Raw genomic sequence first — 19,121 nt, 5'->3', positions numbered from 1 at the left:
GAGTAAGAGCGCAGGACGAGGCGAAAAGGATCCACGGAGCGTGGTCTGGTTTGCGGGATAGGATGAACCTGCGAAAGGAGAGAAAGAGAGTACGTACGTGTCCGTGTATGTGTCCGATTCCTGCGGTAGGATAGAATCGGCGAGATAGCGAAGAGGGAAGTTCGTCACGGAAAAAGCTGGAAAAGCGAGAGAAAAAGGGAGGAGAAAGGAGGAAAAAGACAAAGACGGCGGAGAGAGAAGCGGTGGACTCCCATTGTTGACTCCTAATTCCACTTCGACGCCTAATTAAGTCAGCGTGCTGATTCTCTTTCGAGCCTCGAGGCGGCAGCGAAAAGCCCCGCGGGAAAAGATCGAGAGAGACGGAAAAGGAATGGTGGGAAAGTGGATAGGGGAGAGAAGTATAAAACTCATTACATTCACTGCCGAGTTAGTGACCGAGTTTCGGCGAATGTGACATTTTCAGGACACATTCTTTTTTTACATGTCCCACAAATGCGATTTTTACAATTATTATGGGATAATTTGGAATATTAGGTATCATCGGATAATTTGGGATGTTAGATAATGCGAGGCTTTTTTTAAATATTAACGCGAATATAATACGAGATGAAACATGTTTGATGCGTATTATTTTAGAACTGAAATTGTCAACCCTCCCTCAAGATATTTCGGTGATATTCCGAAAGGCATGTGACATATTTAACAATGATAAAAAAATTATTATTTCAAGTCAAAATAGCTATCTAACATACTTGACACATTTCCAATTCAATTATAACTATATAAAAATACCTAGAGAATAACGTAAATCAAATCAGCTTTTCTAAATCTAAAATATAAATCTGAGATATATATATATAAATATATATATCACATCTCGATTTAATTGAATCAACTAAAACGATGTAAATTATATTTTTACGGAGATAGACAATATTGAATGTGTTTGAGAAAAGCAAAATATCTTTTATTCATCATTCACTTAACGGTTTTATTTACCGTGATCCGATTGATGTCCTCTATTTTTATTTTAACATCTAATTAAGTCGGTGCGCCATGTCTCTTGACTTTCTTTCGAGTCAATGGCGATAGGAAGGAGACGCAAAGAAAGAGATAGAGACGGAAAATTGAACGGAGAGAAACTGCAGAACTCGTTACATTTACTGACACGAAGTGCCGGGCCAGTAACACGAATGTTGTTGGAAACTTTGGAAGTTCCTGGAATGTTTTGCGCTATTTCTACATAGATAGTTACATAATTCTCGCAGTTTGATGCACATTTGTGCGTCCTGTGTAGAGCTACTACGTTTCCCCTAAAGTTTTTATCCTTCCTTCACTATACATTAAGCCATAAATCCGATAGCAGGCAAGCGTATGTTGGTCGTGCTCTTATCTCGCCACTAATCGCTCTTTGTAGCCTGCGCATATGTTTTAAGCCGCGCTTCGCAACATTATTATTTTGCAACTTTGTTGGTTGTATTAGAAAGTTATAATTAGAACTCGCGTTTTTTTAAATATCAATCTTGAAATCTTCATAACTTTGAATCATCCACGTGCCGCTTTCTCTTCTTGACATAGCGTAGAATGCGCATTTTAATCGACATAAGTATACAGGGTGTTTCTTAATAAGTGCGAACAATTTCGGGAGATGATTCTTTGTCGAAAATTAAAGGGAGTTTTTCATATAAACATATACTCCTACATTCCTTCCTGTGGAGTTACTCCACAAATGTTACTCCAAGAATGGGGGTAAAAATTAGGTTTTTATTTTTTTCTCAAATTTGGAACACGTTAAAGAAATGAAATTAAGTGGATATTTTCTATCAGTAAAAAAGTCATTTATTAATATTTTTTTAGCCTCCCATATTGTTATAAGAGGATGAAACTAGCAACCCCTATTCAATTTTTTATTAGAACCTTTTAATTACATGAACCTTTTATTTACATGAAAATGTAATTTTTAATAAAGAATCATCTCCTAAAATTTTTTGCATTTAAGAAATACCTTGTATAATAGTAGAAGTACTATACACATCGTATAATTAATTATAATAATTATAAGCGATAATTAAAATGTGCAAAGTTTTACATTTGCTTTAAAATGCTGTGAAACGGCACTTCGAACCTCGATTCTTTCAATATAATAGAAAAAAAAACAATCGATGTAAAGCGTATAAAAAATTCTCTTATTAGATTTATAAATAAAGATCTAGCGATAAATGTCTAGCGTGGACGGTGTTTCTCTGATATTAATAGCTCTCGCTATCGATATTCCGGAGGTTTTTTCCTCCAAAGCGAGCGTTACCCTTCTCCGGAACTAGCGATCCACCGAATATGCGGTGCGGCGGATGCAAGGCTGCGGGAATCGATCGTGAGATATGATTTTACGGCGAGGGCGAGAATATCGGAGCTCGGTTGGTTCGCTCTGGTTGCTCCGGAGAGCAACGGCATTTGCACGGTCGCGGATCGTAATTCGAATCGGACGTCGTATCAGCCCGAAGCGTATTCCAATCCGCAAAACGAGCTACGGGAGCAAGAACGGTGAGCTGTTCGTCGAGCCAGACGCCGAAATCAGCTTACGCCTACGCTAGCAAATCGGGCTTTGGCTTGGCGAAAGAGTACACGATGTACCAATTTATAGCGGGCTCCTGGAGGATATTTGCGACCTTTTCCCTCGTATTTTCGCGGTGTCGGGAGCTTTAATTCTGTCATCGACAGGATGGTACAGCCGAGGGTCGTCTACGCAGGATTTGGGAAGCTACGATTTCGAAAAGAGAGATCTCGGGACATTACGAAGTACGTATTTCGAGCGGTGGTTTAAAATAGCTGCCATCTGTTATCTGATTCTCGTTGCTTCTCTTACCTTTTTTTTCGGGCTACACTTGAATATAGCTAGCTTAAGACGATTTATGGATCTCGTTTTATTTCCAGTTTCGCGTCTATTGGCTCGCAACGCTCTCGTAACGTGAAATCTGAGCTCTCGCAATTCCTGCGTCGCAGTTTCTAAAAATCCAGTTCAAATGCTTTGCGGAGTTTTGATAGTTATCGCCGCGATGGAAAGCAATTCTGGCATAACAGGCGTTCACGTGGAAACCAGCAGGAAGCTACAAGACGAAAAGCTAGAGTTCGAGTTTCCGAGAACGATCCCCGCATTGGCATCGATTGCACCAATTGCTGTTTCTCAAATCGGATAGATTCTAAACTAAGTCAATATCAAAGCGAAAATTAGTTAGCGATTATTTATTTTTAATTTATCTAAATTTTATAAATAACAATGTCCAGCAGAAAAAAAAATATATATAAGGAAAAAAAATACAGAAAAGAAAAATAAAGAAGGCAAAAATTAGAGGACGAAAAGACAAGGGAGGGAAAAGACATATATTTAAAAAAGGATTATTTTGGGGGAAACGAGAAAGAGAGAAAACGGATATATATGGTATTACACTGAGAAAAAATCTGGTTCATTAATTAGAATTCTGGTAGATTCAACCAGTAAGTTTTTTGGAAAATGGACCAGAATTCTTGTAGGAATTACCAGATAAATCTGATTAATTTCTTCCTGTTAAATTTACCAAATTTTCTGATTAATAATACTAAACTCCCCAGCACCAAGTCGTCTAAAATTTTTTTCATTTAATTTCAAAAATCTGTTTAATATTCTGAATTCCAACAAGATTATTGGATAAATTCAATTCAGATTATTGAATAAATTATTTTAAATTCAGTTTGTTAGAAATTAAACTGATAAACAGTGATGCAAAAAGAGGATGCTCAAACACACACAATCAGAGAGCTAGCGTCCTCTTTCTGGCACTACTGCTCGTAAGAAATAAAAATATACTTTGAATTTAACGTTAATATTAGTTCTTTATATACATTTCATGGCAAATATTGAATACGAGTTAAGTTAAGAAACAAGCAAAGAAATTAATGTAACAAGAAATTTTATACATCCAACCAGAAAATACTAACCAAATCCTTACAGTATAATCTATAAAATATTCTAGTTATAAAAAATCGAGTCTTATCATGATAACTAGAAATTCTTGTTTGATTTAACCAAAATGCCTTCAATCATATACGTCTTGTTGGTACAATTAAACGATTTTTCTCAGTGTGTGATAATTAGAGCGATATATCTTAAATAAAATTGCACTATAATTTTATAAAAAATGATACAATATTGAAAGCACCTGTGAATTTTCGATACTATAGTTTCTTCTATTTAGTTAAATTGTCATCGCGATAGTGCAAAGTCGGCGGCAATAAAAACCGGCCTTTAATCAAAATGCCTTCAATCATATACGTCATGTTGGTACAAACGACTTTTCTCAGTAACATTAAAATTTATTGAGAAGTCGAAAAGCTACCATCGACAAATAACAGTGCCAATGTCATTGTCGTTGCTGTTGTTGTAGCCGACATAATGTCAACTCGTTGGAAATGTTATATAAGATCTGGACTCAAAGGAGATTTCACTGCGCGCGAAAGGGATCCGCCGAGATTAACCCTCCGGACAGATAAGGATTTCGAGCCGGCCGATAAAGCTACCCTCCACGCCAACGTCTATCCGTCTTGGACAACCGGTATCAGTTTCCGAGACGGTGTCCGTATCCATGAAGTCGTGAAATCGTGGTGGTTGATGACCGCGCGACGGCGCAAGAAATCGGGGGTCGTTAATGATGGAAGTCAGACTGCAAGATAATTGGCGGTCGGAGACGCCGATACGCCGTCGGAGGCAACGAGAATTAATGGGACTTGCAAACGAACCTGAGTCAAGTCGTATTTGTACGATCGATCTTTGGTTATCACGTCGGATCGTCGCGGGAAGAAGTTTCAACATCCGGAAACACAGATGCGCGGCCGAATAATATTCTGACGCTAGCGTGACAGGGGGAGAAAGTACGTCGATCGCGTAAATTCTTTATTTCGCAGGTGCAAGCGTATAAATAATACACATTTGTGCCTATTTAAATTTTATCAATATCTTTCTCTGAAATATTAATAGCGAATTTTTCTTGCCTCGATTAAGATATTCTTGCGCTTTCTTAATCAAAAGTCGACGCAATAGAATGGATTACAATGTTATGAATTATTAATAAATTCTCTTATTTTTCTCGACGCAAAAAGCTTGAAGCCTCATTTCTGAGTCTTTTTATGAAGGAAAAATGAAGCAACGACGATAAAATCGTCCAGTCGGTCTTCAATATCCGGAATACATCGAACGCTACTTCCTCGAAAATGTCCAGATTAAACCTCCTTAATTATCGACGACGTCGATCGATCGCGGAGTCATTAATAACATTAGATGCGGTGCGCGATAAGTCGAGGGATCGACTTTTCTTTTTTACCTCCTCCTCGATTGGACGGTAACGACCGTTAAGACGTTGCCGCAATTAATCTTGCCGTTCTCGTACAACATTCTAATTTCACGGAGAAGAGGGCGGTCCACGCCACATGAACGTCCATGTAAAATTCACGTAATTGTAAATTCGTATTAGGTCCTGGAGTTATAAGTCGCTTTCGAGAATAGGAGAAGAAGTTTGTTTCACGCGGAGAAATCTTGGCGCGGGTTGTCGATCGGTTACTGAAACTTAGGTTTCCCAATTAATGTAAGGATGGGAGTTTGACGACAAAGCCAACGATCCGATGGCACCTCCGCTTCTCTGTCGGCTTTAGGGTTCCCCGGGACAATATCAACATTGTAGACGACGAACAGCAGAGCGACGACAGCGACTGTAACGCGGCGCAATATGGACCAAAGCGGCTCGTGATTTGTTAACGGGGAGAGAGAGAGAGATATGAGGACCGTGTTCCGGACAGGAATTCAACGAGTAGCTTTCGCTATCGATCGCGCGCGAAAACTAGCACAGCATTTGATCAATATGAACCGTTTCTCTACGCGAGTTCTTCTCGCTTCCACCGACAAATTCGAGGTCGTGTTTTTTATTATTAATTCCTCAAACAATGCGAAAGCGAATAAAGACGCTTGTCTAAAGCGATCGAATTTTGGCCAGTTTATTTGTCTCACTGTTGGACGCAGTTGGGAGGATAAGCGAGCTTTCTATTTAATTTTACAAAATTTGAAAGAAAAAAGAATTAAAACCTTAAGTAAAATAAAAGTTGAAACGACATCTATATACAATGTAATTAAAAAATAAAGAAATGGTAAAAATGATACTCTCTAAACTTAAAATACACAATATAATAATAAATTTTTTTATCTATCAGAAATAAAACTTATTATATCCACAAAGGAAGACGAAATAAAAAATTTATATCTAACAATTCAATTTTTTATAATATCCCAAGAAGATAATAATTTCAGATATTAAAATATATTTCTTCTAGAGAAACAGTATATTAAAAAATGTATATATTTCTGTTTTATATTATCATTCAAATCTGAGGGGAAAGATATCTGAGGGAAAAAGATATTAAAAAATACTTGAAATCTTAATGTTATGTTTCTCGAAAATCATGTTTTAAACGAAGCGAGTAAAGGCGCTTGTCTGAAGCGATCGAATTTTGGCCAGTTTATTTGTCTCACTGTTGGACGCAGTTGGGAGGATAAGCGAGCTTTCTATTTAATTTTACAAAATTTGAAAGAAAAAATAATTAAATTTCTAAGTAAAATAAGAGTTGAAACGACATCTATATACAATGTAATTAAAAAATAAAGAAATGGTAAAAATGATACTCTCTAAACTTAAAATACACAATATAATAATAAATTTTTTTATCTATCAGAAATAAAACTTATTATATCCACAAAGGAAGACGAAATAAAAAATTTATATCTAACAATTCAATTTTTTATAATATCCCAAGAGGATAATAATTTCAGATAATAAAATATATTTCCTCTAGAGAAATTATTATATTTAGTATATTAAAAATATATATATTTCTGTTTTATATTATCATTCAAATCTGAGGGAGGGAAAAAGGTATTTAAAAATACTTGAAATCTTAATGTTATGTTTCTCGAAAATCATGTTTTAAACGAAGCGAGTAAAGGCGCTTGTCTGAAGCGATCGAATTTTGGCCAGTTTATTTGTCTCACTGTTGGACGCAGTTGGGAGGATAAGCGAGCTTTCTATTTAATTTTACAAAATTTGGAAGAAAAAATAATTAAATTTCTAAGTAAAATAAGAGTTGAAACGACATCTATATACAATGTAATTAAAAAATAAAGAAATGGTAAAAATGATACTCTCTAAACTTAAAATACACAATATAATAATAAATTTTTTTATCTATCAAAAATAAAACTTATTATATCCACAAAGGAAGACGAAATAAAAAATTTATATCTAACAATTCAATTTTTTATAATATCCCAAGAGGATAATAATTTCAGATAATAAAATATATTTCCTCTAGAGAAATTATTATATTTAGTATATTAAAAATGTATATATTTCTGTTTTATATTATCATTCAAATCTGAGGGAGGGAAAAAGGTATTTAAAAATACTTGAAATCTTAATGTTATGTTTCGCGAAATACAAGTTTCAAACGAAGAAATTTCTATTTCTAATTTTCGAGAGAATTACACATATATACCTCGTGAATTTTGCAATCGTGAGTGCGCTTTTCGCGGTTAAACGAACCGATCGCTACGAGCGCGGTCAAATCTCTCGCGAGCGAACGGCGCAATATGGGATCTCGAAGAGACGTTTGTTAAATGACTCGGCGCTCCGCGTAGACGGATGATGGATGAGGACGCGCCTGCCGGATTTCTTCGCCCGGTAAACTCGGAAAAACGCACGGCGCCGCCCTTACGCGGAATCCAATAAAACGAATTGGTGCCGCCGTACCCATACAACTTTGCGATCGGGACGGAAATAAAGGATCCGGATAAAAGCACCTTTGACGGGCGCGGTGAATTGAACGCGCGCGAATCGGCCAGTCTTGTGCCACTCGAGATGACTGACTATCATTTTTACCACCGGTCATATCCGTCGACGACTTGCCAGCTTAAGCTCTTTTCCGTGCTTTCAATATACTCGCACCAAAAATCATTTAATTTCGATTTTATTCAAGTATGTAGATTTATTGAACGACGTGATTTTTTTTGTTGAATAGGTAATATGGATTACATATTACAATACAAAAATTAAGTCCACAAGAAACAAGTAAACTTGTAAAAAGATATATTTTATATAGTCTAGAAATATCTAGATTATAAATTAGAAATATTTTTATTATAGTAGTCTATGTATACTAATCGATAATAGTTTTAATTACTACATTTTGATTCCATATTAACTTCAATAATCATTTTCTTATTGTAAACACAATAATGTATTATAGTAGTTTCTTGTATTCTAGTAGTTTATGATATAATTATATTACATAGATAGAAGAAATCAACTGCATGAAATTCAATTTGTTCCCAGTTTGTGACTTTTATACTTTGCAGTTTATTTATATCAAGGTGCGTTCTCGCCTCATATTGATAATGAATAATTCTCGTACACGAATACATGTTGTATTCTTTCCAATTTTATGATAGCACACTGAGAAAAATCGTTTGATTGTACCAACAAGACGTATATGATTGAAGGCATTTTGTTTAAATCAAACAAGAATTTCTAATTATCATGATATAAGACTCGATTTTTTATAACTAGAACGTTTCATAGATTTTACTATAAGGATTTGATTAGTATTTTCTGGTTGAATCTATAAAATTTCTTGTTGCATTAACTTCTTTACTTGCTTCTTAACTTAACTCGTATTCAATATTTGTCATGAAATGTATATAAAGAACTAGTATTTACATTAAATCCAAAGTATTTTTTTTTCTTACGAGCAGTAGTGCCAGAAAGAGGACGCTAACTATCTGATTATGTGCGTTTGAGCTGCATCCTCTTCTTGCATCACTGTTTATTTCTGAACAAACTGAATTTAAAATAATTTATTCAATAATCTGGATGGAATTTATCCAATAATCTTGTTGGAATTCAGAATATTAAACAGACTTTTGAGATCAGATGGAAAAAATTTTAGACGACTTGGTGCTGGCGAGTTTAGTATTATTAATCAGAAAATTTGGTAAATTTAACAGGAAGAAATGAATCAGATTCATCTGGTAATTCCTACAAGAATTCTGGTTCGTCCATTTTCCAATAGACATACTGGTTGAATCTACCAGAATTCTAATTGATGCAACCAGATTTTTTTCTCAGTGCGGGCATCTAAAAATTTCGCGAGATCTTTATCCCACGCGATCGTGAGATATGCGCTAGCGAGTCTTGCAAGCCGCAAGGAATACAATCAACGACGTACATTCTCACGAATTAGATTTCCGTCTACGTCGACGGCCCCTTTTGTTTCGTTGCGCATGAAAGAACACGTCGATGAAAGATAGAAGAGGAAACGGCGAGTATCCCTGATGCATGGTGAGACTTCGAAGGAGAAACCGAGAGAAGGAGAAAGACAGTGCAATTCTCTTGACAATTTGGCCTGGCGGTTCGCCAGCCGCGAGACCAGTCGATTCAACTAATCTAAGTTGCTTAACACGACTTCGTTCGACTCGCCTCACCACACCAATGCCGTTAACACCACCCTCGTGGCCGCCCTCGAGAAACTCTCCTTAGCCAAGTCGAAACTATTCCCTTGGTCGCGTTCCCTTCTCTCTCGACGTCGACGGGAAACGCGTACGAGAGTAGTACGAATTTTTACGCACTTCCGCTTAACTGGCCGGGTATCCGGTTAACCGTTTCGTTCTCCGGGAGTTCGACACTGGATCGAACTTTGCGTGGCTCGACATCCGCTTTTCATCCGAGAGACAGAATGCGCAGTCATGCATCGCTTTTTATTGCACGGCGTTTGCTGTTCGACATCGGAAAAAAAGTGGATGACTCGCGTGGCAAGAATAACGATCCAAGAAATCTCGTTTGTTTATCGGCAACTTTCACGCGATGGATTTTGCATGAATTGGTCGGAAATATTTCTCCTTATTTTTAGTTAAAAATTATAAAATACGTTGAACGCTATAATCGTTCTTGAATTTTCTTCTTTATCATTCTACTTTGAAAAATGTTAGTTTTGTTCTATCTCGACTTACTTTACCGTTCCTTTGACATAGTAAAGAACTGCTCCGACTAACAACGCCTTTTATAACTAAAATAAGTTTGCGATTGAACCTTCGGGAATCCTATACATCTCGCGAGAGAGACACGACCATAACTCGTCCGAGAACGTTGTTTCTTATGACATAATTGGTTGCCGCGTGAAATTGGTTTCATACCAGGGAGGAACTTTACAGGTCTTCCCTATCCACGACGGACATGACCTGATTTTCGATATACGCTTGTGTTAATTCCCTGTTTGAAGCAGTTTCGAAGCCGAAGGACGGGAGGGATGTATATAGCGTGAAACTTTCATGCTGATTACATATGGGGCGTTCCACGCCAAATCGGACACCATTTAGCTTTTGCATCGCCGATTTTTTTGAAAATTTTTTATGTTTTAGTATTGGTTGAAAGAGGCCTCCATGATTTTTTTCAATTTTTTTTGTCGAATGGTTTTCATGATATCGATTTTTCAAAAATTATGTTACTTTTTTTTTAGACGTCCATAAGTTTGCGAAAAATTGGTCAAATGGGACGTTTTTTTTTTTGAAATTTTTCTTTTTAAACGCATTTTTGATAAAAAATATCGAAAAAATTTTTCAAACCGTATTTCTATAAGATTTTCAAGTTTTAAATATAAATTGTTGATTTACAAAAAACACGTACTGATCGATTTTCTTAAAAATTTTTTGTAAAAAACTGTCATTCATTCCACAACTTTTAAGCCTAAGTAGATAATGGGATAACGATGGGATCTATTTTTTTTCGATTTTTCTATTTCCATATTTAAGTTATCCTTGTTGAAAAATATCTGAAAAAAAATACTATACACAGGAGCTACTATTAATAATTATCTGACACATAGTGATTATTAATTAGTTCACAGATTGATTTCAGGAAAAAGATACAGGCGAAATAAAGTACTTATTATGCTTGATAAAGTTTTTTTTATTCAGTAGCATTTATTTTCTCACACGTTTAAATATTTTATAAATTCGAGATTCAACAGATAACGAAAATTCTTTCAATCTCGAAGTGTCTTCTCCGTCTGGAATTACACAATGATATTTTTGCGTCCCTGTTATTGTCTTTGCTCTCATATATCGTTTCTCTAATGATTCTTTGGCTCGAATGTAATCTTCGTTAGAGAAGAATTGAGCATAAATATTTGGCAAAGAATTTGGTTTTATTGCCCAGTCATATAATTGTTGAGGAGTTGAAATTTGTATATATTGTGGTTTATTCAAATAAAAATTATCGGTCATCGTTCATTAAATGATTAAGATATATCTATTTTATTTAATAAATAACAATGACCGTTGCCGGTGAGCCTGAAAAAAAGATTAATATTTATTTTCAACACGGATAATTAAAATATGGAAATAAAAAAATCGAAAAAAAATAGATCCCATCGTTATCCCATTATCTACTTAGGCTTAAAAGTTGTGGAATGAATGACAGTTTTTTACAAAAAATTTTTAAGAAAATCGATCAGTACGTGTTTTTGGTAAATCAACAATTTATATTTAAAACTTGAAAATTTTATAGAAATACGGTTTGAAAAATTTTTTCGATATTTTTTATCAAAAGTGCGTTTAAAAAGAAAAATTTCAAAAAAAAAAACGTCCCATTTGGCCCATTTTTCGCAAACTTATGGACGTCTAAAAAAAAAGTAACGTAATTTTTGAAAAATCGATATCTTGAAAACGATTCGACAAAAAAAATTGAAAAAAATCATGGAGGCCTCTTTCAACCAATACTAAAACATAAAAAATTTTCAAAAAAATCGGCGATGCAAAAGCTAAATGGTGTCCGATTTGGCGTGGAACGCCCCATATATAAGTATAATCCGGTTGTGTCTTCAATGTGTTGTAAATGTCCGTTAAGTACCAATGAAATGGATCAAACGATTATTTCCAAGGAAATGATGACAATTAGCAACGTCTTTTTAGGAAAATAATTATATAAATGTAACTTTCACAAAAATATGTTAATTGTTATAAATAATTTTCTTAGAAAATATTATTTTACATATAATATCGTTAAACAATAGATAGTAGCTATCGGATTTTATATTAATCAGCATAAAAAATGAGATCAAAAATATTAAATATAAATTAAATATAAATATTAAGTATAATAACATCAATAATCAAAATCTAATTTAATATAGAAAGATTCTAAACCACATTATGTATTATTCTGTTATTGAGAATGTTTGTTAAATAAAGCAAATTTATTTTTGAAACACAAGACTAGAGGATCTCGTAAATACGATGAGAGCCAAACGTAAACATTTGTTTGGCAACAAGACGCGCCCGCCTCAGTAAGATCGCTAAACACTACGTGAAAAGGCATAAAGTTTTAGTCAGTTAATTGTCAATCTTTGACTGAGGCAAACGAAGTACGGGCCCGCGTCATAAGATCGCTACACTACGTGAAACAAAATTAGTCATTAATTCAATCTTTGACTGAGAAGAGTACGGAATTAGTGCGGAAAATTAGATACGGAAAGCAATCCGTTACGGAGAGCGACATAATTGCTACGAGATTTGGAGTAAGTGCTTCGTAATACGAACATTTGTACTTGACAGCTCGCATTGATCTCGATAATGTTACTCGACATTTATTCTCTTTTATCGATATAATCGTTGGTTTTCTTCCATCACGATTTTCATGTAATATATTTTAGAATTTTTATTAATAAATTTAAATTTAAATAAATTTATTAATAAATTTATTAATTTATTAATTAATGAAAAAAGGTAAAAGCATATTCGCGTGAAATTATTGTTATTACACGTCCATTTTGTCGCTTAAGATCTCCGACATGAAATTTACTACCGCGGGGGGGCGGGTTAGAGATTAGGTGAAGGAGAGTTAGCGTCTCATCGGACTCTCGCAATTTGCGAGCCTGGAATTTCTGGCCTCGCGCGCATCTCTGTGGAGCCGTACCTTTATGTACGTATGCTTTTAGTATTGGTGGATAGAACGGATATAGAGCGCGAGCAAAGCGGATGCTCCCAACTATATAACTTGATATCTCTTCGTCCCGCGGCGCCGTTATCGCCAGGGATGTACACGTAGTATCGAGGGAGGCAGGCACTACCTCTCTCGCGCTAACTGCTCGACAAACTAAGTTAACGTTTCTTACGATGTAATTGGCTCCACGCGGCACACGGAGAATCGCATACCTCGCGTTGTCGACGAATACGAAGGGGTTGAGGGGATAGGTCGACGAGATGCGGTGGATTCGTCCTCGTCGACGTCGACGTCGGCGTCGGCGTCGATGCCGAGGAATTCGCGTGGTACGAAACGACGAGGGGGAAAGGGTTGCGGAAACGCGTGCGGTAAATTGTACGTTCATTTGCGTGGGATTCGAGCGATACATGCGAGAACGAGAACGGGGGAGGGAAAGGGGGATGGGTAATTACGAAGAACGAGAATGCGCCTGTTAACGATTCGAAGGCGAGAAGTCGCGATTCGAGACGATTGTGAACCACGACAATTTTAACTCGCCCCCATTCCCTCTCCTCCAACTTTTGCGCGCGTCACGCATTGCTTTAAATATCTATGAAACCTACCAAGAGGTCGCAATCTTTTGCGATTCAAATGTCGAAATATTTAAGTATAAATATTATCAACTTTTATTGTAGAATATTGAATATAATTACATTTTTTATTTTAAATATAATTATATATTTTTTTTTCTTTTTTGTTTTTATTCTTTGTCGTGTAAAACTTTTGAGAGAAAGAGGGAGAGTAAAAAACGCGCGTTTATAAATATTTATGCTGTAGAAAAAAAAATGTCAAAATAAGTATAATAAATATAAATGTTAACATTTTTTATTAATTAAGAGAAGCACATTTTTTTATTTTTATATTACATTTAATATGATTAAAATATGCAGCTTTGAGATTTTGATTTTTCGCGTTTACCCTTCCAGAAAGGGGAGATGCAATTTTCACACAAAGCACGATAGAAAATATTATCGAGTCGTTACCGAACGGAAACTAAATAATGTCACTTGAGCACATACTCTTCGAATATAAGTTAACGCGACTCAGTCAGTTCTAAAGGACTTCTCGCGAAGCTTCGCGATCGTATCTTCTTCCAGTTCATGAAAGTACGGCGGTCCAGCTTCATCGTCGTCGTCCATCAAAGTTCCGACCAAGTTTGCGTCCCGCGTCACAATATTGTCGTTCTTTCTCTCGATTCCGCCTTCTCGGCTTCTCTTCCTTTTTTCGATGAGGAAAAGAATCGTCCAGAATCCACTACGATAAACCAGTGCGATTCTATTCTCCTTCTCTCCGTCTCTTTCTTCTTTGCCTTTCCATATCTCCGCTAAACTTCTTTTCTCTCTCACCCCAATTTCTTCGCTACCGTCCGTTTTTATTCTTCCGCTCTCGCACCGTGATCCTTTTTTCCTTCCATCTATACGCTTCGACGATAATAACCGGCGAACCAACGGTGCAAATCTTCAATCTCGTTTGGCAAATGGCCGATCTCGAAGCTGCGTTCGCCAGACGGGACAAAAGAAGAAGAAGAAAAAGAAGAAGTCCTACCTCCCATATATGTCTGTAGCTGCGAGCACGCGGAAATTTTCCGTTAGATAAGACCACATTGTTTGCCGGGGCGCAACTTTTTCCGTGCTTTCCGTGTTTTTCCTCTCTTTCTTTCTTCCCCCGCACATCTCACCGTTCTCCTCCAAATGCGTTCGACATCGTTTCCATCAGTTACCGCTTCGCGTTTTGGCGAACATCGACGCGAAGAAGAGAGATTTATAAGCGATGACACGTGAAAGTGGTCCATTTGCATCTCGCAAGCCGCTGAGCGTGGCAAGCGTATCGATTGCCCGTGAAGCATAATATTTTCTTCGATTTTTAAGACGCTATTTCATACCGCGACTTCCTTGTGAAAGATTCGCAGAGGATAAATTGAAGTTCTTTGAACGAAGCGAATCTTTGTCATATTAAGAAGCGGTCTTTGAGAGAAGAAATTTCCAAGTTTTGGAAAGCGATAAATCCGACGATCTACGAAATAGATATTTATAGATCTCTTCTACTCACACTTTCTTTAACTTGAATAACGCACTTGCACAGAGAATATATCATTATAATATTTCAAACAATATACTTCATTTTCCGCAGAGAAATCAACATCGATCGAGTAAAAGAATTACGCACTGAGAAAAAAATCTGGTGGCATTAATTAAAATTCTGGTACATTCAATCAGTATGTTTGTTGGAAAATGGCCGAATCAAAATTCTTGTAGGAATTACCAGATGAATCTGATATATCATTATAATATTGCAAACAATATATTTCATTTTCCGCAGAGAAATCAACATCAATCAGTAAAAGAGTTACGCACTGAGAAAAAAATCTGGTTGCATCAATTAGAATTCTGGTAGATTCAACCAGTATGTCTGTTGGAAAATGGACGAACCAGAATTCTTGTAGGAATTACGAGATGAATCTGATTAATTTCTTCCTGCTAAATTTACCAAATTTTCTGATTAATAATATTAAACTCGCCAGCGCCAAGTCGTCTAAAATTTTTTCCATCTAATCTCAAAAGTTTAGTCTGTTTAATATTCTGAATTCCAACACGATTATTGCATAAATTTAATCCAGATTATTGAATAAATTATTTTAAGTTCAGTTTGTTAGAAATTAAACTGATAAACAGTGATGCAAGAAGAGGATGCAGCTCAAACATACACAATCAGAGAGCTAGTTCTCTTTCTGGCACTACTGCTCGTAAGAAATAAAAATATACTTTGAATTTAACGTTAATATTAGTTCTTTATATACATTTCATGGCAAATATTGAATACGAGTTAAGTTAAGAAGCAAGCAAAGAAGTTAATGTAACAAGAAATTTTATAGATTCAATCAAAAAATATTAACCAAGTTCTTATAGTAAAATCTATTAAATGTTCTAGTTATAAAAAATCGAGTCTTATCATAGATAACTAGAAATTCTTGTTTGATTGAACCAAAATGCCTTCAATCATATACGTCTTGTTGGTACAATGAAACGATTTTTCTCAGTGCGTACATCATTATTTGACAAAGCGCGTGTTTCATGAACTTGTTTATATCTCGACTTTGGGAGATTCTATCAGTTCTTGGTTTTCAATTTGTCGCATCGCTTTCGATAATATCATTCCAATCGCGTCGCGCCAATATTGCAATCCCTTAGGTTCGTTCAAGGAATACAATTTGCGCGATCAATAAGAAAACCGTCAAAGCGGAAGCTTCCCTGCGGAAGCTGCGCTTCCGCGCGAAGCTGGCTTTAAAACGACAAGGATGTTCCAAGGGAAGAAACAATGTTGTTGGACGGTCTTATCTCTTGCTTTCCGTCTTTCTCGTCTTCTCTTTCTTCCTTCTCAGCCTGTTATTCTTTGTCTTCTAAACATACGACGTAGCAGGTAAACGTTGAACCAACATTTTAATTTTAATTCTATTTATTCTGATATTTTTTTTTAATTTTTTTTTTTTTTTTTTTTTTTTTTTTTTTTTTTTATTTTTTTTTTTTTTTTTGAGATGGAAAACTCATCTTAATTTTTATGTTCATTTACGATGCGTAATGCCGAGGAAGAAGTAGAAATGTAATAGTAATGATTTACCGCAAGAGTTGCGATTTGAACTCGTTGTGCTATGAAAGCCATAAAAATTTTTCCGCGCAAATATTGCGACAGCGAAATCAACTCTCTCTGAAATGAAATTAGCTTTTCATTCCCAAGTTCTATCTTTGGTCCTCGCTTGTAGTCCTGGTAGAGATATAATCTCTTTTTTTCTCTCTCTCTCTTTCAGATTTTAATTTAACTTTATTATCGTCTTAATTATTCGCTGCATTAGTTAGTAGGAAAATTATTTTTGTTCCGCATTGGATGTCGCAATTAGTTATTCGAAAAAATAATTTCCATCTTTCAATGTTATTCGAATTTTTCTTGTCTGTTCTGGTTATACATTTTGCCAATTATATTTTTAATTTTCGTGCACGCAAAGGAAATGTAATGTACAATAAATAAGTTACATTGAAATTTTTTACACGTATTAATATATATTTTTCTCACTCTAATTTGTTATATATATTTTTCTCTCTTGTAAAACATTTACAACAACTTAATTATCGAAAGATTCTTGCTTGATATTACTAATATTAAATATTTATTTAAATATTTATTTAAATATTCACGATTTACTTAAATATTTATTTAAATATTCGACATTTCCAAGAGGGAAATGGATATATTACGTATGTTGATTTCGCTCAGTATCAAAGCTGCGAATCTAACGTCTACTCAAAATCGATCAAACGCTTATAAGCTGTATGCGCGAGGGGAACTAAAAAAGTATTGAAAATGTGCGGTAAAAGCATTGCGCATGTCTTGTAAAAGTACGATATAACAAGTTTTCGTTGCTAGCCATGACAAAGAAAAAAAGAATTTGATATGAAAAAGAGTTTGCGGTACCCAAATAAAATAGTTCGCCTGTAATCGAGTCCTTGAGAGGAAAAGCTGCATCGTGGAAAATCTCAAACACCGATATTCGTCGGTTGTGCATACGTCGCGTTTCCTTTATGAAACTGCCTGCATAGCAAATCTTCGAAATAACGCACGAAAAAAAATTTTGATATGATTTATAATATTGCAAATAAAAATGAAAAATCTCTTTATTTAAATTTAATTTCTAATTAATAACAGTTGGGGATATTACGTTGAAATAGTTTAATCTTCGATGTACCAAATAGCTTTGTGTATTATCGCTCGAATAAGAAAGATTCGATGCCACATTTGTCGGAGAATAAAAAAATAAAAGTGAAAAATCTCTTTATTTAAATTTAATTTCTAATTAATAACAGTTGGAGATATTACGTTGAAACAGTTTAATCTTCAATGTACCAAATAGCTTTGTGTATTATCGCTCGAATAAGAAAGATTCGATGCCACATTTGTCGAAGAATAAAAAGAACTGTTGAATCGTAAAAATTTTCTTTTACGTAAAGTCTGAATATACGTCGATCTATTAATATCCTCGGGTGCGATTCGACGTGAGAGCCATTTTTCATGGGAAAACCATAGAAATCATCGTCGCAAATGCGTTTTCGCGTAAAAAGCTCGAGTGTCGCGCCGGCTGATGCTTTTCGTCGCGAGGCGACGCTGACGAATTCGAGGTGACGCGGGGGAGAGAATACACGAAGCGTCGTCGTCGTCGTCGTCGACGTCGTCGTCGTCGACGGAGTTGTCCGCGAGCGAAAAGACGTATCGCGTGCACCAGCGGAAGAGAATATGGGCGAATTTAATTTCTACGTAACATTACACCTTAGGAGCCTTGCCACGGGCGCCATTGTGTGCGCCTTCGGGGGTCGGCCGCGAAGAGACACTCGATCGCAGGACTCCATTTGCGGTTTAGCATAATGGAAACCCAACGCGCCCCGGGGGCCATCCAAAGGGGGGATTCCCTGCCTTTTCCCTCCCCGTCCCTCCGGGCGTCCTGTCTCGCCTTCTGAATCTACTTTGTTCTCGTATTCTCTCTTCCGCTGTGTGCTTGCGTGACGTAAGAATAGGCGAGAATAAGTAAACTGAGAGAAAACATGGCGAGAAAGATAACCCGATATTCTGTCGTCGTACTATTCAACGTCAGACACAGGTCGCTGGTCATCTCGAATGAGAAAACGAGTAATCGTTCCGCTCTTCAATTGTGCGAGCGTGACATCGGTTGACTTCTACCCGAAATGTGACCGTAATGTCCGTAACGAAAAAAGATGGATTGTCTGATATTTCAGAGGGATATATCACTTATTAATCATTCTGTACCGATATAAAAATCATACAATTTATTTATTTATTTTATTATTAATGTTAAATTGCTACTGCACTGAGAAAAAATCTGGTTGCATTAATTAGAATTCTGGTAAATTCAACCAGTATGTCTGTTGGAAAATGGACGAACCAGAATTTTTGTAGGAATTACCAAATGAATCTGATTAATTTTTTCCTGTCAAATTTATCAAATTTTCTGGA

The 19,121-nt window shown here is 35.8% G+C and overlaps 1 protein-coding gene across 2 annotated transcripts in view; it reads left to right on the top strand.

Moving 5' to 3' along the window:
- LOC105254105 overlaps positions 1 to 19,121 on the top strand; it is a 279,413-nt gene that overhangs the window by 128,616 nt on the left and 131,676 nt on the right. The window contains exon 1 of one of the 2 annotated variants that reach the window (XM_020028388.2): positions 12,574 to 12,642. The exons of the other annotated variant lie outside the window; for it this stretch is intronic. The gene's annotated coding sequence lies outside the window, so the exon portion shown is untranslated. Of the gene's footprint in view, positions 1 to 12,573; positions 12,643 to 19,121 lie in introns of those variants that run through there. 2 annotated transcript variants of the gene reach the window in all.

The sequence above is a fragment of the Camponotus floridanus genome, unplaced genomic scaffold (assembly GCF_003227725.1).
Source record: "Camponotus floridanus strain SB8 unplaced genomic scaffold, Cflo_v7.5 scaffold40, whole genome shotgun sequence".
NCBI lineage: Eukaryota > Metazoa > Arthropoda > Insecta > Hymenoptera > Formicidae > Camponotus > Camponotus floridanus.
This window is presented reverse-complemented; position numbering and strand designations above follow the sequence as displayed.